The 20,000-nt window shown below is 40.5% G+C and overlaps 1 protein-coding gene and 2 long non-coding RNA genes across 8 annotated transcripts in view; 2 read left to right on the top strand and 1 right to left on the bottom strand.

Moving 5' to 3' along the window:
- Nucleotides 1-20,000, top strand: part of LOC138961517 (adhesion G-protein coupled receptor G6-like) — a 437,302-nt gene that overhangs the window by 407,260 nt on the left and 10,042 nt on the right. The gene's annotated exons all lie outside the window — the stretch shown is intronic.
- On the top strand, nt 1,207-5,866 carry LOC138961489 (uncharacterized). The gene is made up of 4 exons (XR_011454202.1): nt 1,207-1,339; nt 1,682-1,824; nt 2,739-2,841; nt 3,334-5,866. It is a non-coding gene; the product is annotated as an uncharacterized lncRNA (long non-coding RNA).
- LOC138961490 (uncharacterized) lies at nt 5,963-9,795 on the bottom strand. The gene is made up of 3 exons (XR_011454203.1): nt 9,215-9,795; nt 8,678-8,837; nt 5,963-7,567 (listed from the first exon to the last, which is right to left on the bottom strand). It is a non-coding gene; the product is annotated as an uncharacterized lncRNA (long non-coding RNA).

Genomic DNA, 20,000 nt, shown 5'->3' with positions numbered 1-20,000 from the left:
CAACAACACCAACATCAACACACACACACACACACACACACACGCACACACATACACACATATCCTTGGCATTCGATGTCAGTAATCCCACATGTTTTGGGCTTATTTTTGTGGGCCACAAACGCGAAATGTGCCTCACAAATTTTTGGGCTTATTTTTGTGGGGCACATTTTGGTTTTGTGGGCCACAAACTGTATTTGTGGAGCATAAAATAAGGGGCACAAATTAAGCTTCATAAAAAATAAGGACAAATATTTGTGGGGCTTAAACAGTGTTTTTGTCCAAAAAAATGTTTTGGGCTCTTTTTATATTTAGTCAAGTTTTGACTAAATATTTTAACATCGAGGGGGAATCGAGACGAGGGTCGTGGTGTATGTGTGTCTGTCTGTCTGTGCGTGTGTGTGTGTGTGTGTAGAGCGATTCAGAGTAAACTACTGGACCGATCTTTATGAAATTTGACATGAGAGTTCCTGGGTATGAAATCCTCGAACGTTTTTTTCATTTTTTTGATAAATGTCTTTGATGACGTCATATCCGGCTTTTCGTGAAAGTTGAGGCGGCACTGTCACGCCCTCATTTTTCAACCAAATTGGTTGAAATTTTGGTCAAGTACTCTTCGACGAAGCCCGGGGTTCGGTATTGCATTTCAGCTTGGTGGCTTAAAAATTAATTAATGACTTTGGTCATTAAAAATCTGAAAATTGTAAAAAAAAATAAAAAATTATAAAACGATCCAAATTTACGTTTATCTTATTCTCCATCATTTGCTGATTCCAAAAACATATAAATATGTTATATTCGGATTAAAAACAAGCTCTGAAAATTAAATATATATAAAATTATTATCAAATTTAATTGTCGAAATCAATTTAAAAACACTTTCATCTTATTCCTTGTCGGTTCCTGATTCCAAAAACATATAGATATGATATGTTTCGATTAAAAACACGCTCAGAAAGTTAAAACGAAGAGAGGTACAGAAAAGCGTGCTATCCTTCTTAGCGTAACTACTACCCCGCTCTTCTTGTCAATTTCACTGCCTTTGCCATGAGCGGTGGACTGACGATGCTACGAGTATACGGTCTTGCTGAAAAATGGCATTGCGTTCAGTTTCATTCTGTGAGTTCGACAGCTACTTGACTAAATATTGTATTTTCGCCTTACGCGACTTGTTTTTCCTCCTTATTTTGGACGTTGAGCGTGGTTTTCAGACCTACTGCGTTTCGGTTTTTAGTTAATGGCGGTCGAAGGCGATCTGGTTGGACAGAATCTCCAATGGCAATGGTGTTTGCTAATGCGAGAGAATTGGGACGGGCGAACCTTTGCATATTAACCAGAGGTAAGTTTCCATGTTTCGTTTCATAACTGAGAGTGGGTTTATGGTAGTATGTGTTGCAACAGGTGTCATTTCGACTCACTCGAGTCACTGTCAGTGTCACTGTGACTGTCAGTCCACAGGCGCAAGGTATCGTTCACTGAACCAACACGTAGTTGCCCTGTACAGGGATTTTCTCATTAATTTGAAGAAGAAGATTATCACTACCACGTTTTTGCAACCTCTTTTCAAGGTGCATGATCATAATATTTTATAAATTCTTTTTGTTTTTAAAGATTGAGTCTAACTTGAAATACTCAAATAGGTAACCTTCTGATCGGCCGTTCCCAATTATTTTACTTGCAGGTTGGCATCAATCAGAAGAGAGCTAGAGCTAGTATGTTCAACTTCAAGGTCTCCTCTCAGCTGAAAAAGCCAACCGATTGCTGCATGATCTTGAGGCTGTCACTGACAGAAGTAAAATATTTGATGCCACTGCCGCAAATCAGGTAAGAGTAAGGCGAAGAGGTTTTATTATGTACAACTGTCAGTGTTATGATGTACAGTGTGTTTTTTCCTTCCCCTCCCTTACATTCTCAAGTTCTGGTCAGAATAACTCATATGGAGGTGTGTGTGTGACTGTGAGCAAGACTGGAAGAGTGTTTTCATTTTATTGTTATAATTCATGTTCAGGGATAATAATAAAATAATGAACACCTAAGAGTCCAAACCACAGAACTGCTCGAACCTCTTAGCTTTATTTCACCAGTAAGATGATCATGCAGTTCCTCCAGTATTAGAATCATTTTTAATACTAGAAGCGCATGACTTTCAGTGTGTACCTTTAAGTTTAATAAAGTACAATGTATTGCTGTAAACACTCACTCACTCACTGTCAGGATATATCTCATTCTCAGTGAAACTGTGTGTCAAGTTCTATTATTTTTTTCCTTTGTGCTCTACACACATGCATACATGTTATACATACATATATATATATATACATGTTATGTAATATGCATGTATATATGCACACATCAACTTGTCTACATTGTATGTCTGTCACTCTATCAGTCTATGTGAACAGATTCAGTTCACTGATTCAGTCAAAACTTCACTAAATGTAAAAGGACTTATACAATTTTATATTCTAGAAAGATATCAATGCCACTGTCCACAGTATCATAAGAATCAAGCGTTAATGTTGGTTTGGTCGTCTGTTGTCGTTTTTTGTTGTTGTTGTTTTATGGGGGAGGGTGCAGTGTGTAAATTCATCTGGTTCTGTGGACAGTGTGTTTGTTGTTCCTCCACATAGCTAAATATCATACTGCATGTAGCTCCTAGTACTACTTGTCCTGTCAACTAACTGTTTTAAATTTGTTGCTCAGAGGAATGTTACTTCAGCCAATATTATATATTACAGGTTGGCATCGATCCGGCACAGTGGAAGAAGCAGATTGATTCCTTCATGATCGGGAGGCTGTCAAGACTCAAATGGGAAATATTTCATGCTAATGGCAATTCAGGTAAGAGTTCTGCTACATGATCATATTGTGTTTTATGCTCCCTCTCAGTCTCAAGTTCTGGTTACATTCTGACTGTTGGTGTGTGTTTGTGTGTGAGAACCGAAGTGTGTTTGTGTGTGTGTGTGTGTGTGTGTGTGTGTGTGTGTGTTTGATTTTCCCTGGCCAGTCAGGAGAGCTGCCAGACATTAATAGTAATAATACCTGCAGATTTTTCTAGCCCTGCATATTGATGTTACAGACCTTTGCTTTGCTTTTTGAATTTGATAGCAAGCGCTGACAGGGAATGTGTCTTCTATATTTCATATTAAAAAGTAGGCATTGGAACTTGTCTATCAGGGAATTAGAATGTTTACGCTCTTGGCATTTATGTGGGTTTAGTGTGTGTGTGTGTGTGTCAGTTACAAACACAATTTACTCCTTACTCATACTTAAAACTTGTTCTTGTCATTGTGTTTGAATTTAAGATCAGTTCCTTTGTCATTCATTTGTCAGTAGGGACAGAAGATGACGAAGACCTGGCCAGTGAATGTGGATGAAAAGCAGTGCTATCCAGGTCCAGCTGTGATCGATGGGGAAACTACAGCAACAGCGGCAGTAAATGTCCACTCAGTATTGGTTGTACTGAGCTTTACAACTTGTTGCTATTGTAAATTTGTGTCAATGTTTTAAAGGCCCACTACGCCTCATTTAAAAAGTTGTCCTCACCTTTAACATGGGATAAGACCATCCCTCCACTTGGTCACAGACCAAAAATCAACACTTTGACTGCTTTCTGTAGTGAGGTAGATGTTTTGGTGGTTGCGGTGCATTTATTTTTTCTTTCGAAGAAGCTGTACCTGAATGTATTCTTTAAAAAGATACCACTCTGCATAGAGAGCCTTGAGGCAGTTCATTTTTGGTATGCAACTATTAGTGCCCGTATGGTCTTATTTCATTTAAAAGCCTCGGGGATGTCGTCAGGCGTCCGACATAGACGGATTGAAAGGCTCAGATGTCTGATTCACATAGCCGCATGGCGGTCAGATGTGATCATGTCCTATCGTTTTGAACTGAGCGCTGTCATTGTCCTATAAGAACTCTATTCCTTCGGACAGCGCACTATTCTATATTTTTCTCTCAAGATACACATTTTCAAAAAGCGACCGAGCACTCTCGCGTATTTGTGCACTGAAGTTGTGCAGTGCGGATCTTGTGTTTTCGGGAATTTCAAACCGTTTGTGATATGGGCTGTTTGGGCACACCTGTCTGCAGCACATTAAAGTTAGGAGTACGGGAGACAACTCCAACTGACCATAAGTCTTGCATCTGCTTTTGGTTTCAGTTCAAGACATTTTGACGAAGCGCATTGAATTATGCCACCGAAATAAAACTAAGGCCTGTCCACTTACAAAAATTGCTCGGTCAAAGTACAGTAAATCTTACATTTTGTTAAGGAAATGTGCGGCAGTAAAATTGAATTTGGAGAATACATGGAATAACCTGGTTTTCTGGGAAGTGACATAAAAATAAATAGAACAATTGTGAATACTTCTTCTTCTTCTTCTGTGTTTGTGGGCTGAAACTCCCACGTACACTCATGTTTTTGTACGAGTGGATTTTTACCTGTATGACCGTTTTTACCCCGCCATTTAGGCAGCCATACGCCGCTTTCGGAGGATTGTGAATACTGATCGACATAGAGTGCCGTTGCTATGGAAACAGTCGTTACATTGGATTTCTAGGAAACAGTTTAACAGCGACATAATACATCAGAAATTCCTAATATTTGGCACAAAGATGCACATGTATCGTATCAACAATCATATAGAACGATTTTTTTACAACAGACTACAGTTGAATTTTGATATCTTTTGTCATAAGAATGAACGAATTTCTCACTGCATATTCATTACAATACCCCCCGCGGGTTAGGGGGAGTCCCATATTGGTTGGGACGAGAAAGAATTTACCTGATGCTACCCAGCATGTCGTAAGAGGCGACTAACGGTTATGTTTCTCCTTTTACCCTTGTTAAGTGTTTCTTGTATAGAATATAGTCAATGTTTGTAAAGATTTTAGTCAAGCAGTATGTAAGAAATGTTAAGTTTTTTGTACTGGAAACTTGCATTCTCCCAGTAAGGTCATATATTGTACTACGTTGCAAGCCCCTGGAGCAATTTTTTGATTGGTGCTTTTGTGAACAAGAAACAATTAACAAGTGGCTCTATCCCATCTCCCCCCTTTCCCCTATCCCATCTCCCCCCTTTCCCCGTCGCGATATAACCTTGAATGGTTGAAAACGACGTTAAACACCAAATAAAGAAAGAAAGATTCATTACAATAATTAATTTAAATTCAACTGTAGTTGTTTAAAAAAACAAACACGTTCTATATGATTGTAGATATAATACATGTGTATCCTTGTGCCAAATATTATGAATTTCTGATGTATGATGTTGCTGTAAAGCCGTTTTCTAGAAATCCGTTTTCATCGCAACAGCCGTCAATATCCATCCACAATGTTTTCATTCATTTTAATAAGTCACTTCAATAACTACCCAGAAAACTAAGTTATTCCTTGACTGTATTCTTCAAGTTTAAGTTTGGTAATTTTACTGCCGCACATTGCCTTAAATCATAAATAAAGGGTTCCAGTAACATACCTTTCTTCTTTATTGATTATGAACTTTGGAAGATTAGATGTTGGATCTGTTTTTAAAAAATATTTCCTTGATGTGTTGTACTAAGATCAACCGTCTGCTTGGACATATACTAAAGATCCACTACCTGGCTGCTGTCTGCGGAAAATCGATTAATTCATAGAAAAATATGCCTTTCAGGGAAGCAGCTAGCCGGTTGACTGTACATGTGTTTGTGTAGAGGTGTTCTTATTGCATGTTCAAGCCAGGACAGATGGTGACCTGAAACATTTACACATTACATATGTATGCAGGACTGCTACTTTTAAGCTTAGGTGCAAGTGACGAAGTGTGATGATATATTTGTTTGACTGATTATGGGCATTAAAATAAAACTGCAAAAAGAATACTTACACTTGAGATCTGATTTTGTGTGTGTGTGTGTGTGCGCATGAGGGTGTGTGTGGGCAATTTGACATACTTGCAGAAGAAACAAACAGAGGTAACTGATAAACTGCATTTATTAACACAAAGATGTAAACAAAGTGAGTTCACACATTTCACAAAAGTAAAACAAGGCAGTCTCACATGCATTCACAATATTTAGTACTCGACTCGCATGAATGGCCAAGATTATAGGCTGAGAATGCAAGTTCTAATTTGGCACATTTGTACATGTAGCTGCATCCGCTAGACATATATATATCCATCTTACAATAAAAAAAACTACCGTAGTGGTTAGGACATCTGCCTGAAAATCTAGGTCCTAGGTTCGATTCTCTACAGAGGCATTTAATTTTTCCCCTTGGTTGAAATAAAAAATGCTCAATCCAGAGAGAGCAACCGTAAAGTTACCAGGGTAAAAGTAAAGCGTTGAATGCAGCTATGAAGGTCATGCCAGCAGTGTGGGTCAAGATTCAGGCCGCCTTCTATGCACAGAATTCGGTGTAGGATTCTCAGCTCTATCTTTACAAACACATAATCCCCAATAGTCATACAGTGGAACCCCCCTTTTAAGACCCCCTCCATTTTAAGACCTTGTTTTCTCAGACTTTCTGTTCATAACCTCTGTAAATTTTAAATTTTACCTCCATTTTAAGACCCCCTCCTTTTTAAGACCTGATTTTCTCAGATTTTTGGAGGTCTTAAAAGGGGGGTTCCACTGTAGCTGTAAGACATAATTTTGTTTAAAACTCATACCTTTTGGGGGAAATAAATTAATAAGAAAAGACATCACCACACTAAGAAGTCAGGGTGCTGACTTTAGCTATGTGACCAAGTGGAAGGATTTTCTTATCCCATGCAAAAAGCCTGATGAAGGTCTGACACAGTGAGGTGAAGTGTTTTAATGAGGCAGAGCAGGCCTTTAAAAAATAAGTTCACCACATCCAAGTGAAAGACACAATCTTGGCAAACTGTATTACAAAAGCAACATTTCAGCACAACATAAGAATGAATTGAACCATCCAGGATGCACCAGAACGACCCAAAAACAGAATCAATGAAAATCTTAAACAAGATAAAGTACTGACTAGGATTCAAAGGAAGAAAAATTCATGGGTTAACACATTTCATGTGCATAATGCAGTTAAAAGATCTAAATTCTAATATTGCAAACAAAGTCTATACATGAACACGCATTGACCGAAACATACACACACATCTCCCAAAGCTAAGCCTGTGTGTAAAATACTGCCTGTGAACAACTTAACTTAAAGCACTCAAACAACATAAAAGTCTAAGATAATATCACTTTATGTAGTAAAAACAAACAAACCGCTGTTTGCTGTAAGAAAATATCTGCATACCAAACACTACCTGTATTTAGTTGAATTGACAACTTACATTTATAAGTCAAAATGTACCCTTTGATCCACATCGCACCACACATTATTTGTGTAGAATGTTATTGTTAATGTGTTACATGTTCATTTCACCACAAAGGCAACAGAAAACCTCTGTAAGTGTCAGCATATTCAGATGGACTATATTAAAGCAGTTCTGGTAGCTCCGTCAGCACATAATGGACTGAATCTGATCATCATCCGCAGCAAAGCCAGGCACTACTCTGCAAGCTGCCTGCACGTCATATCTCGGCACCTCACTTCCTGGAAAATACAGAAAATGTATTACTGAGCACATCCAGACTTTGCTGTGCACTGATGGGGATATGTTTTGGGTATCGAGAAGAGGGTGTGGGGTGCGGGAAGGTAGGTAGGAGGTAATACTTGTTCTTCACAAGATCAGTGGGATGGAGAATGGTGGGGGTGATACTGACAGTGACAACTATGAACTAAACTGTAAACCTTATTCTGTAATATTACAGGTGCCATCATTTCTTCCTGTGAAAACCATTTATTTCATGGATATAATAGATATATACTTTCATCATTAAAATTAAAAAGATAATCTTTCCTCTTAAAATTAAAAAGACTTCCTCACAAGAACCTTTCTAACGACATGATATCTTGTTATGCTGCTGATGTGAGCGGCTTTTTTGGAATGTGATGGAAAGTTACTATTTTTTTAAATTCAGCATGAGCCTTCATCCCACACACATTCCCTATTTAGCGTTGACACCTTACAGTTTTGTTGAGAAATGTGATGTGAATTCATTCAGAAAATTCTAACTCTGCGCAGGGGCAGTCAGGGTGTTGGATGTAGAAGTAGGTATCCAAGTACACAGGCGGTATTACAATTTACATTGTAACTCTTATTCCATGTAAAAAAAAAAAACTATAAAAAAACAACTTGCCAGATCTGTGATTGTGAACCAAGGAAAGGACTGACTGTATTTAAAATAATTCCAGTAATGAGTAAATCTTTCATTCTAGCTATTTCATGTTTTACTTTCTTGCATCACAATAGTTCAATGTTCATACAAACAGTATAATGCACTTTATGAGTATAGGGTTGCAACAAACTTTAAGATGGGAAGGAGAGAGAAAATAAAGATATTTGTACCATTATGTATATAAAGTACATCATACCAATTACCATGCACAGTATTACTATGCATCTTCAAATACATGTATGAATAATTTCATCTACAAAGTACTTGTTATTCAATTTACAAAGAACAAAAGACTGCTGAATGATCTACATCAGTACATGTTTATAGCTTCAGACTACCATCACCAATACCCAATGTTACATATATTTTACCATACAGATTTGACAAGCAAAAGCTGTAAGTGGTAAAGAAATGTGTAACTTACTCTTCAGGAGTAGTCTGTAAATTGTAATGTAAAGCACCACGCCAAGTCATCCTGATATCTCTCCAGTACATGTATGCATCCATGTTTAAAGGTAAACTGTTGGAACTGGAAGACAGGAGCTGTATGAATGATGCACATCATCTCTGGTTTCTCGGGAGGCCTGAAAACAACCATAACAATATTATCATAACTATTAACATGTCTTGAAAATGAAATAAGTACTATTTCAACTTCACTATCAGACGATTCAGAGCAAAATCACTCACTAATTCAGTAATTGTTTTGTTTATTCTTTTACAACCATAGTTCATACACTGATACAGCAGCATTTGATTATGTGCATACAGATTAAAGATCAAGCATTTTCTAAACTTGAGTAAAAAAAAGAACAGAACAAGCACACACTCTGTGACTCACACTCACAGTCACATCCAGTTACTCATTAACACACACATACACAACAGATGAATCTTGCTCAGTTCTACAAAGGCCACGTTTGCTATGGTCATGTCTTGGATTTTAAAAACAATAACTTACCTGCTTGTTGATCCAAACCGATGATTGAAAATCAGTGAGAGTAGTGTAGAACAGTGCGATTCGTCGCCAACCTCCCCATTCAAGGCAGACCGTGTCCAAAATCAGCTGTATCATTCACATCCCGATTGAATTCTTTCAGAAGGGCAGTCGGTGTTTCAACTTCTTTGTCGGTATATTTCTCTGGTGGACGTGTTGAACTGCCAAATATTAGATTGTTTTCAATAATATCAGTCACGACGGCCGCCATGTTTTTTGTCATCAATACTATTCATGTACTCCACTAAGGAAGAGCGTTTTATTGTGTCTTAAAACCGACTTCTCGGGAAAGTGATCAATCGAATTTTATGGTCCACAAAAACTTGCTTCATATTTTATTTAAGGGCTACTTTTATTTGCCTTTATTTTTATGGCGCACATTTTGTGCCCCACATTTTGTTTTGGCCTTCATTTTGTGGTCCACAAACTGGAAATGTGTCCCACAAATTTGTGGGCTTATTTTTGTGGTCCACAAACTGGAAATGTGCCCCACAAATTTGTGGGCTTATTTGTTGGATTAATGACATCGAATGCCAAGGATACACACACACACACACACGCACACACACGCACACACACACACACACACACACACACACACACACACACACACACACACACACACACACGACCTCGATTGCACCGTTATTAAATTTCGCAAAACACAAAAAAGCACTCTACATCAACCACATCAACCACCAAAGTCTCAGCTTTGACTTCGCCCTGAACTTGGCAAGGTCAAATGACCTCGACGACACCCTCATCCATTTAGTTTAAACAATACAAATAACACATTTGAGGAAAGACACTATCATCAAAATCTACAACAGCCATCGACAACCAAAGTATCCCCGAACTTGCCCCGAACCCGGTCAGAGGTTGCTCAGTGGTACCATGCAAATAGCGGTCCTTTGGGCGGGAGATGAGGGCAGACAAATACAGTGCCAGAGAGACAGGGAACCGTTTATGAAAGATCAATAAACGGTCCGAATGGATGGTCCCAGACTGACTCCCAAACCCCGGTCTGCTGTGACAGATCACACCGTCGACAGAGTGTATAAACAACGGTGATAATAGTCCAGTGAAACGCGGCCGCCATGACACTCTTAGGCGAGGAGGATTCATTATTTGATGCCTGCCGCGCTACGACCACCGTTGTCTGTTCGGGGACAGGAGGTTTCATTATTTGATGCCTGCCGCGCTACTACCACCGTTGTCTGTTCGGGGACAGGAGGTTTCATGATTTGATGCGCGACGCATCAGCTGCAGCCATGCGTTGCTCAGAATCACAATAGCCCGCTCAGAGAAAAGTCGCTCTGGATTGGTCTATGCAACGGGCTCACAACGAGGCAAATCGCTTCACGATGGCGACGAAGAAAGCACGATTGCTGCGAGATATGAAAAAAGTTGTACTTCTTAAACTAGTAGACGATTCGGTCAGTGAAATCGTCAGAGAGAATGTAGTTATGATGAGAAATTTAGCTGGGGTAGTCCCTGAACCTTGAAAAGCGGGGGGTCCCTCGGGTCACGTCGAAAACCACGCCGAGAAGATCGAAACACGCTACACGGCATCGCAGTGTAAACACCGCCGCCATCTTGCATAACGCGGCGGGCGGTGGGCGAGCATATACCAAAGCCGCTCGCCGAGTGCTTCGCGAGCACTTTCCTGCTCTGCTCTAAGAAACGGCTTTTTGTCATTCGCACTGCGAGCGACCCGTGGCGAACCGCTCTGGGCAACTCGTCTCAGCATTGGCTGTAGGACTAGGAGGTTTCATTATTATTGTTTTGTCGACGCATCAGCGGTTGCCTGTAGGAACGGGAGGTTTCATTATTTGACGCGCGTCGCACCATCGTTGTCCCTTTGAATAGGAATAAGCGGGCCAAAGCCTTGGTAACGCTGTCTGGATATTAAAAACTTTGTCTGAGATAGGGATAGAGATAGGGAAAAATGGGAAAAGGGCGAAAACAATATAATGTGGGTTTGCCCGGGATTTATTCTATTGTTGATGTGTTATCCGTTGCGCGGTTTTTCAATTTAGATTTATCGCTTTCTTTCACGGCTGGATCGTTTGGTGTGATTTTGTTTTATCTTCGCGATAAATGGGAAATGAGTTTTGGTATCATGGGAGATTACAGTCAGTCTCCTGCTGTGCGTCTCTGGGCCTGCTGACAGTTGATGTGACTGTCAATGCAATGCACGTGCATTCGTGCATACACTCATGGTATTAGTGATTTGTTATGGCGTGTGTGTATATTTTGTCAAGTAAGTGTACTAATGCCCGCTGACAGTGACGTACCTGTCTCTGCTGTGCGCGCATTCGTGTATACATAAGTATTACTGTCCGGTGATGATGGTGATGATGATGATGATGATGATGATGATGATGATGATGATGATGATGATGATGATGATGATGATGATGATGATGATGATGATGATGATGATGATGATGATGATGATGATGATGATGATGATGATGATTATTATGACGACAGTGGCATACCAACGTGGGACTAAGAAACGCTGAAGAAAGTTCATCCTGAGAGAAGCGAAGTCCTCTCAAACGGGATTGAGAATTTTAGAGCTTATTTCTAAGCCCTATATTATCTGTTATGGCTTCTCAAATGCCAGAACATACAGACAGACAAATGCCGCCAGACCCCATCACAAACAGAACTCTACAATCCACAGGTGTTGCCTCCACACACACACACACACACACACACACACACACACACACACACACACACACACACACACACACACACACACACACACACACACACGCACACAGAGAAGCCGTATATATCTATCTATATATATAAATATATAGAGATAGATGACAGTGGATTTTTCGATAAATAGATTCGACATTTGCACTTTTACAGTAAGGACAACTTACGGGTACATGCAAGGAAAGCCCACAACTTCTAAGGCGAACAACTCTGCAGAGTCTGCTGTGAAGGGCGACGGTAGTCTCCCCCTGTCACACTCGACCCCCTTTGAATGAACTTTGTCCCCAAAGTTCCGAACCATGGACCCGCCAAGCTTAGGTCATTCCACCTGGGAGGGAACAGCACGAAAATGATTCAGTGGCCTGAACATTTCATGTCGAGTCCCATCGCTGTCGACGACGCCAAATGTAACCGAGTGCCGAAACACCACAATCACCTTTGAAGGCGAAATCCACTCAAACAGGATTGAGAATAACTGTTATGGCTTGTCAAAGGAAGGCCTGAACATACAGACACACCAAAGCCGCCAGACCACATCACAAACAGAACTCTACAATCCACAGGTGTTGCCCACACACACACACACACACACACACACACACACACACACACACACACACACACACAAACACACACACACACACACACAGAGAAGCCGTATATATATGTATATGTATATCTATATCTATAAATATCTAGAGATAGATGACAGTGTATTTTTCGCGTGGCTATAAATTGATTCGACTTTTTCACTTTTACAGTAAGGACAACTTACGGGTGCAAGGAAAGCGTTCTGGACAGTGCAGTGACATTCTAAAAATAGTAACGTAGTAACGGGAATATGGATTGACGCCACACGAAGGAAGGGAGATAAACGCTGAAAACACTGGAGAAGATAAGTAGAGGTTACATGCCGAGTCTCAGTGATTATCAAAAATAATGGTCGAAGTTAGCGGATCATGAAAAATGCGAGCTTTAGCGAGCTTTTTCATGACCGCGAACTGAGACCATTATTTTTTATAATCACTGAGACGAGGTGTGTAACCTCTTTATTCCTCCTTTCTTCAGTTATTCAAAGAAAAGAGGAGTTTTTTTGCGAAAGTGTGATCGAATCCTATTCTCTCAACCAGTCAACCTGCGCAGGCGATCGATTAATGCGCGGTTGTATAGTTCCGTGCAAATTATTCCATTCTGTTAACACTTCTTGTCAGTTTTCCTATTTTGGGCTAAAATCAAGTACACAGATATGCTGTTATTCTGCCGTGGCGGCAAAGGCAGATATTGTGTGTTCTATATATGTTTTGGTATCGCTTAGGATAATGTTTTTTCGTCAAATGGGACTAGCAGACGAACTTTTGCACCCGTGTTCCAACGTTAAAAACTGTATGAAGTTCAGTTTTCTGGGGAAAATAGTGTATGAAACCCCTTTATGTTGTTTAAATTGATGAGATGTGTGCATTTGGTTGCGTGTGATCTGTTTATTAAATGAAATATTGTTGAAAACTGACCGTCGGATTGCAGTCTGTTGTCGAAGGAACTGAGTGAAAAGAAGGGGAACTACTCTTGTCGCTAGACAAAGTATGAGTTACTTGCCTTGGGAAATTGCTTGTGATGAACGGCTTGACGGCACGGCAGATGAGATTCAGAAAACAACCGAACTCATGGATTTTATATGGAGATTCATGTGTTCAGGCCTGTAGTTTTTAATTTAAATGCGGTATGCTTGTATTGTTTGCTCCAGAGATGTATACTTCGTACATTAGAGCGTTCGGAACTTTTCAGTCGCAAAAAGTAGTACCGAAACAGAACAACCTCTCAACCCATTGCACTATCGAGGATTCAGGCTGTTGCTGGGTCGTTATTTGTTTGGTTGCTGGGTCATTATCGAAAAATAACTACCCCTACAAGTTTACAGAGGTAAAGAAGCAGACGGGGGAATAAGGAAGAGTTACTGGGAATGGATCCAGAGAAAAACCAAAATCGGTTCAGCGCTGCGCGCTGAGAGCACGTGTTGAAATATCTCATCGACCAGGTTGTGTCCGGGGTGTACCAGAATATGGCCACCAAATTTGAAAGAGATCTATGGTAGGAACTTAGAAATAAGAGCCAGAACAAGAAGGTGACAAAGAACACTGGGCAGGACGGTCAACACAAATTCAAGACAAAGATAACAATGCACATGTACGCACCAGAAAACTGCAACAAGAACAAATGAACATGAACTAGTTTCGACTTTCGTCTTCGGCTGCTCTTGCTTGTTGTCTTTGTTCTTGTCTTATGTGTTCTTCATTTTCTTGCTCTGTCTACTCTTCTTGTTGTTCTTTTGCTAATGAAGACAAAAGTCAAAACTAGTTCATGTTTATTTGTTCTTGTAGCTGTTTTTGTTGTTGTTGCCGAGAACACTTTTATTGTTATCGTTTTCTTATACAAAACATTTAGTTTAAAATGGCACATAAGCATCGCACGGGTGTGCGTACACGCATCGTTACGTGGTGAACACGTGCAGCACTTGCACTTCTGGCTTCCTCCCTCTGCTGACAGTGCGTTAAATGGTGTTAAGTGGTCCGGTTGCATAATGCATGCATGCTTCCGTCAAAATGGCATTGGCCGATTATCCAGCATTCCTCCTACCCCCCCCCCCCCCCCCCGGTCTCCACAAGCTCCCCCCCCCCCCCCGCCCCCGATTGCAACCGCACACTGACAACACGAACAAGGCCACTGCTGACACGGAGGCAAACATGGACGGAATTTCAATTACACAATTACACCCGGCTGAAAGGAGTTTAATTGCTTCAAAGTGTCAGGGTGCGGGAGTGATTCAATTAACTTTTTATGTGTCCGAGGACATATTTTTCCGTTTCCTTTTTTTAAGCGGAGGTAGGCGGGGAAAAGGGACATAATCGTGGACAGCCAAAGGGTAAATGGAAGGTTACCGTAACCTGTACTTTACTAAGTGTATAGCTCGTTTCCCTGGCCATGGTCGCTGAACTTACACATTAATAAAATGCATTTTGAACACCACTGATAGTTATCGAAATACCTTGATTCCGTTTCGTGTAAGCAAGCCTGTACATCAACGCAGACCTGGCCTAAATTATACTTTGTATAACAGCTTTCTGTCGCTTAAACATACGTCAACACTCACCACCTTTGCTTCTTCAATTGCTGAGAGGGAATTTTTGTTATGACTATTTTAGTCAGACGGACACATACGACGTGAATTAAGTTTAAACATCCCACTGTTCAGCTTGGTTTGTTTGTTTGTTTGTTTGTTTGTTTGCGTAACGCCCAGCCGACCACGAAGGGCCATATCAGGGCGGTGCTGCTTTGACATATAACGTGCGCCACACACAAGACAGAAGTCGCAGCACAGGCTCACATGTCTCACCCAGTCACATTATTCTGACACCGGACCAACCAGTCCTAGCACTAACCCCATAATGCCAGACGCCAGGCGGAGCAGCCACTAGATTGCCAATTTTAAAGTCTTAGGTATGACCCGGCCGGGGTTCGAACCCACGACCTCCCGATCACGGGGCGGACGCCTTACCACTAGGCCAACCGTGCCGGTTTTCAGGTTGGTGGATGTTCAAATGGAAGATGCTCATATTCCACGTAAAGGACACACCACATTCATCTGGCAAACAGACGGACAGACAGACAGAGAGACAGACAGACAGACATACAGACATGCAGACAGACAGACAGACGGACGGACGGACGGACGGACGGACGGACGGACAGACAGGCGGACAGACAGACAGAGAGACAGACAGACAGACAGACAGACAGACAGACGGAAATATAGACAGACAGGCTGGCAGGCAGGCAGACAGACATACAGAATCTTACCCCAATCCACCCACACCCACAATTCCCAAAGCACGCAAACTTCCAAATAGCCATGGGCAGTGGGCAGGGCAAGGCACAGTAAACATCGCTCATTTTGTAACGTTAACATTGATAAAAAAAACCAAGAAAGGTAGGTTGTTGGAACGTAATTGTTATTGACAAAACATTTTTTTTGTTTTGGAACGTTGGCAGTCTCTTTGTTTTTTTATTTTGTTAACATTGATCGTTTTGTGAAACTGGTTTGCATCTTGTTTATTTGCAAAATGCACCGCTATTTATTCAGTTTCAATGCAGCTTCGCAGCAAACGAACGCATTGTTTTTTTCGTTCACAGAGCGACACTATCTAAAGTTTTCTAAGGCAATTTCCCTCTAAGCGCAAAAAATCTAACACTAAGCTCATCTTTCACAAAAGAGTTTACCGTTGCACAATGCCAGGTAATTTACAATTCTAAGAGCAATGCTTTAATAAAATTGATTGGTTTTTGAAACAAACTAATCAGCTCGTCTGACAGTTGATTAAAACGTGCCAAGCCAACTCATCTTAAATTTCTGTTTGCTGTGAACATAATAGACAATACCGTTGAACTGCCTTGTATTGAATATATGAATACAAAACATGAATGGATGAATAAATGCCCCTACAATAAATGGATACATGAATGCATAAATGCATGAATGACTGTATGTATTTATCCATTATCAACACAACCGACTGAGAGAAAGAAAGAAAATATGCACAAATAAAGTACACTTGCTGCAGTCCAATAGCCACAGCGAAAAGGCCCCAAAACAGTTGTTAGCAACTATGCCAACTATATAGTCTGACCACACATGCACCAAGGTCGAACGGCAGAAGAGCCACTTTTTTTCTTTTTTCTTCAAAGTTGTCAGAACCTGCCGTGAACTCTATCCGCAATACAGAATACAGTATGGCTGTCACTGGCTGAGTGAATGCATGATTGAGTAAATGAATGAATGAATGAATGAATGAATGAATGAATGAATTAGTGCATGAATGAATGAATGAATGAATGAATGAATGAATGAATGAATGAATTAGTGCATGAATGAATGAATGAATGAATACATGAATGAATTAGTTAGTGCATGAATGAATGAATGAATGAATGAATGAATGAATGCATGACTGAACGAATGAATGAATGACTGAATGAATTAGTGCATGAATGAATGAATGAATGAATGAATGAATGAATTAGTGCATGAATGAATGAATGAATGAATGAATTAGTGCATGAATGAAGACATTAATCAATGAAGACACGAATGCATGCATGAATGAACGAACGAATGAATGAATGCCTGAGTGAATGAATCCATCTATCAATTATCTCCCCAAAACGACTGCCAAATATGCACAAGGAAAGTCTCTTTTTGCAGTCCAATACCCATACTTAAAAGTCATACAAACATTGTCCCACAACTACAGCAACTTTGCTAACAACACATGCGCCAATACCACGATCGTACCGCAGCAAAACCACACTTTTCCATCCTTTTTTTTTAAAGTCTTCGAAACCTGCCCTGCACGAGCTCTATCCACCAATGACACAAGATACAAAACGAGCATCCAATTCCCTGGCTGTCACTGGCTCTCTGGCTTTGTACGTGGCACGTTCCACTCGGTGAAAAGAGCAGAACGGGCCGCTAGGGGTGAGGATAAGGGGTTAATGATTTTGCAGAACTGCCAGAAAAGAGTGTGTCCACGTGTGCACAAAAGCAGGCCCGTTCAGCAGCCTTTAATTGTAAAGAGTCATGGAGATACTGAGAAGACCTCGGGTCTCATATTTGCTGACTTCTTTGACCTGTGCATGCTTACTGCACATACACATGTCAGGGATAGATAAGGTTATGTAGAGTCTTTAACACTACTGGGAAAGGTCGGGGAGTTTAAAAGTTAACCAAGTCGCGTAAGGCGAAATTACTACATTTAGTCAAGATGTGGAACTCACAGAATGAAACTGAACGCACTGCATTTTTTCACAATGACCGTAGTCCGCCGCTAGTGCAAAAAGCAGTGAAAGTGACCAGCCTGTTTAGCGCGGTAGCGGTTGCGCTGTGCTGCATAGCACGCTTTACTGTACCTCTCTTCGTTTTAACTTTCTGAGCGTGTTTTTGATACAAACATATCATATCTATATGTTTTTGGAATCAGGAACCGACTTGTTTGGGCGTGGCTATAAAGTATAAGCATAGTGACATGAATTTGATTGGTCAGTATTTTTAGGCAAAGCACATGTTCTCAGCAAACAGAAAACAAAATATTGGAAGCGTGAGTCACGCTACCCCAAAATAAAATATTTGTTTACATATATTTTTTTTTTGCTATAACTTTTTTTCCCCATGGTTCATTCATCATCTGACATAACTTTTTAGCAAAATCTAACCATAAGATTATTGAAAAAAAGCAAAAATGTAGACGACCACCTATGACCCACCAGGCGGCAGCGACCGGAATTCGAACTCACGACCTCCCGATTAGGAGGCCGACGGACCTCCCGATTAGGAGGCCGACGTCTTAGGCCAACAACAAAAAATAGTCTGTTTACGGTATCCCGACCGACCCTATTTTTTCGCGCGACCCTAGACTCTTTTTTGGCATTTGGGGGAGAAAAAAAGTCTGTTTTTTTGGCAAAATAACTTAAAAATATGTTTTTTGGGAGAAAAAAAAAACATTCCGACCTACCGACCTATTTTGTTTGCCTATGTTACCGTAAACAGACTTTTTTTGTGCCTTACCACCACGCCACTGCGCCCGTCAAAAAGCAGGTTCCAACAGAGTCTAGTAAGCATGCAGCGACGTCATCCCTAACTCATGGAAATTAATACAAGGAACTTAGTCGATAAATATCGACAGGGGGCGGACAAATGGTTTACATGTGAAATGTGTGTATATGGGTGTGGTTCTGAAACAAACAAACCATGTGAACCCCCCCATCCCACCGCTCGCGGGCTGAACGACTGACGTCACATGTCGCTTCGGTCTTTTCCTGAGAAGAACACCGCGTGTACATAATACACAATTCGATCGCGTAGCACTGCCAATGCACATTTTCGCAACGAAAACCGTGCTACTGTTTCTTGTGTGTTAAATCTGAAAGCAATATAAGTGAACGAACAATTGAAAACTGATATCACGTTACTAAACTCCCAAAAGTAATAAATTACTTCTGACTGCGGTACACAATACGGCAGTCACCTCTGCGAATGCTGTCGAAGAATCTAACCGAAAGTAAACATTCTGGGAATCTACGCGCATCGGCCTTGACGCAAGTTCAATACTTAGCCAATGAGCGCGCCGCGGCGAAGTTGGCCGCTGTAAGTCTCGCAGCGCTGGCTGGCTGAGCGAGTTGCGTGTCCATCCTTTTTTGGTCCAAGCCGCACCGTTGACCAGATTAGTAGGTGCTTGATTTTGGTATTTTGATTTTACATAACATTAAACCTTTCTTGGGGTTCATGGTCATGGCAACAGCCATAATAATATTATATCATGTATAATATTACATTTCAGCATATTTGAATTACATGTCATCATACCAAACTGTCATACATTTTTATTCCTACATCATTCTGATTGATCACAACCAAACCTACTATCAGTGGACACATCCAAATGTAAGCGCCTGTTCTTGACAACTTTTAATCGATCTAAAAATAGCAACTTGCTGGGCCCTCTGCCGCCAACAGACACTGTTTGGCCTGTAGGTAAAATGTACAATGTATTTTCTGATTTGTGCACAAAAGCTTTATTTCTTTTTTCTTTTTTTTAACATAACAATGTTTAATGTCACTGTATGTTTAAAAGACCATGGTCATATTTGTAAAAAAAATGTTAAATTAGAAAATAAATAACATTTTGGTTCATGATTTTTCCTACACCTGTGCTAAAAATAAGAAATAAAAATGTCGGGTATATAAGTCTCTCAAATACAGCTAGGTATGAATGGCTCGGTTTGAGTTTGTTGCGGTTGACCCTGCACAATGCGACATATCATGTTTTTGTTGAACAATTTTGACGTCACCCCTCCCATAGGGTGACGTATTTCACAACTTCCTGTGTTACACAAACTCTGTGATGACCAATTTTGACGTCACCCCTCCCATAGGGTGACGGATTTCACAACTTTCTACAGATGAACA

The sequence above is a fragment of the Littorina saxatilis genome, linkage group LG3 (genome assembly GCF_037325665.1).
Source record: "Littorina saxatilis isolate snail1 linkage group LG3, US_GU_Lsax_2.0, whole genome shotgun sequence".
Taxonomy (NCBI): Eukaryota; Metazoa; Mollusca; class Gastropoda; order Littorinimorpha; family Littorinidae; genus Littorina; species Littorina saxatilis.
The sequence above is the reverse complement of the archived record's forward strand: the minus strand, read 5'-3'. Positions and strand labels throughout refer to the sequence as shown.